At 50.7% G+C, this 2,488-nt stretch overlaps 1 non-coding gene across 1 annotated transcript; it reads left to right on the forward strand.

The window, feature by feature from the left end:
- The first annotated feature begins 1,230 nt into the window (after positions 1–1,230).
- Positions 1,231–1,304, forward strand: TRNAN-GUU (transfer RNA asparagine (anticodon GUU)). The gene has a single exon. It is a non-coding gene; the product is annotated as a tRNA-Asn (tRNA).
- Positions 1,305–2,488: the final 1,184 nt, after the last annotated feature.

Below are 2,488 nucleotides of genomic sequence, written 5' to 3' on the forward strand. Positions count from 1 at the left end.
GGTTCTGGCGCTGGGCGCAGCCCAGACGCGGACGGGTGCAGACGGGCTTGCCTTTGGCGCGCCCGCTGCGCTCGTCCGCTGCGCGTCCGGGCGGCAGTTGGGGAGGCAGGGGCAGCTGGGAGGCGGGAGACGGGTGGCAAGGGGGCGTGGCCTCAGGAGGAGGTGGCGAAAGAGACCGGGATACAGAAGGCAAGAGAGGTGGTGAGGGGGTGTAGCGTGGTGAAAAATACCGTGAAAAAACGGCGCAAAATACCATAAATCACAAGAATAAAGGACAGAGAGTAAGTAAAAATACAGTACAGCACAATCAGAGAGGGAGGGAGGAGCAGCTGGGAGGTGGGAGCGGGCGGCGAGGGGGCGTGGCCTCAGGAGGAGGTGGCGGACGAGACTGGGATACAGAAGGCAAGAGAGGGGGGTGGGGGTGTAGCGTGGCAAAAAATACAGTGAAAAAATGGCGAAAGAGACAGTAAATAACAGGTGGAAAAGAGACAGAGATTAGGCAAAATTTAATACAGTACAATCTGAGACAACTATAGAAGAGGCACAGGAGCAGTGGCAGCGGTCACTGTGGGCGTGAGCTCGCGCTTGGGGGCAGCAGTGAGGCGTCAGCAGGTTTTCTTTGAATCTGGGGTTGGTATCCTGTTTACCTCATTATAAACCATGGCCACGAGTCCCAGAATTCAAAGTCAAGCCTGGGCTGGGTGAGGGACTCACCCCTGGACCTGGGAAGCTTCAGAGCTCTCTCTATGCCGTGCGTTCATCAGGGCGGCCGTGCATGTGATGGAGAGTACCAGAGCATCCCTGCAGGACAGCAATGCCCCCGGGTGTGAGGGTTGGAGAGAAGGCTGCTCTTGCACCTTTCCACCGACCTCGCACTTTCCAAGCTTAGCAGTCTTGTTGTCTGTTTCCCGCCCTCATCCAGCTGCACCAGGGCCCCTCCTCTGGGCTTGGCAGGCGCCGCTCGACACTTTCCTAAATAAGAGGCTTTGGGGCACATTTTGGGGCAAACTTTCCGCTCCCTCCCTCCCAGTGACGTCATTCTATATGACGCTGTCCTAAGGTCTATCTCCAGCTTGGCCAGGCCTCGGATGGGTAAGGACGCCCGAGGCTCCGGAGAGAGGTCGAGACTGTAAAAGTAGCCCTGTGAGAAAGTTGCAGAGAGAGCTCATGAGCAGCCTCCATTGCCCTAGACTTGGCTGGAATTCTGCTTCCACACTCCATGTAAAACAGGTCTCTGTGGCGCAATCGGTTAGCGCGTTCGGCTGTTAACCGAAAGGTTGGTGGTTCGAGCCCACCCAGGGACGAGTTCTCCTTTTTCAAATTTTGCATTCCCTGCACAGGGCTCACTTCCCCTCTGGCACGTCCACTCCGCACCTGCTGCCCTTCACCTCAGTTCTCAGATACGAAGAATAAACACACCCACGCCTCGCGCCGGGTTAGTTGCTCAGTGGAATAAATGCATCCACTGTAGAAGTCTGTGCTTGACCTCCTCGTCACAAGTTCAAATACCTGCCTATTCACTCACCCTATCATCCCTCCGAGGTCGATAAAAGAGTACCATTTAGTTGGGTACCATTAATAAACATCTGTTAATCAGCACCGTTAGGACTGAACATGCGCTTTACAAATAAACGTTATGTCATCAAGTGCGGGCCGATCCTGACCCAAGAAGGAACTTACAAAGACGAACACAAAAGTCTCAAGAGTGTTTATTTTAAGAGGGATCTTGTGGACTTTCAAACTACTCGTTTTTGGGGTTGTCTCTTGCCCTCTTATAGGATAGGCTAAATCTGCAATAGACTGTAGGGCATGACATCATTAGACTGAGGTTCCATTCAATTGCTCTATGGGAGTTTAGAGGTGACTATCTTTTCATAATAAATGCAACACATTTTGCAGGCTTGCCACCAAAGAAGAGGAACTGGTCGTTTGTATTTTTTGTGAGTCTTTGGGGCACTATTAAACTAGATTGTGGTTGCAGAGAGGTATTTTGGCGAACGGGATACACACCTGAAAGACTGAATAAAGTTTCAAAGAAACTCTGAGAATGCAAAGATTCTGTGTAGGACCGTTACACTTCTGTGAAAAGGCACGACTGGCCTACGTGCTGAATGTGAGGTGGATTTCCGTCTGGTGAAAGCTAAATTCATCTATCATGCATTTAGTCACCTCGTTTTTTTGTGTGATTTTTCTGATTCTAATGGTTTTGCTTAACTTTGCAAGCTAACTTGAAATGTAAATTCATGTAAAAAAATAACTGGTCTCAGCTACTGTTAGTCCTGCAGGAGGACTTGCAGTCAGGGGAACACACAAGATTGAACTTCTACCCCTGCTTCTCAGCCTGATCCAAGGAGCACTGCTGAACCAAGATGGAAACTAGGGGCCTCATTTATGAGAAATGATGCATCGCTGCGTGAAAGCAGCGATGCGTCACTTCTCAGTGCGCACTACTTGCGACATTCCTGATGCGTCATATTTAATGTATGAC

The sequence above is a fragment of the Lissotriton vulgaris genome, chromosome 12 (assembly GCF_964263255.1).
Source record: "Lissotriton vulgaris chromosome 12, aLisVul1.2, whole genome shotgun sequence".
Taxonomy (NCBI): Eukaryota; Metazoa; Chordata; class Amphibia; order Caudata; family Salamandridae; genus Lissotriton; species Lissotriton vulgaris.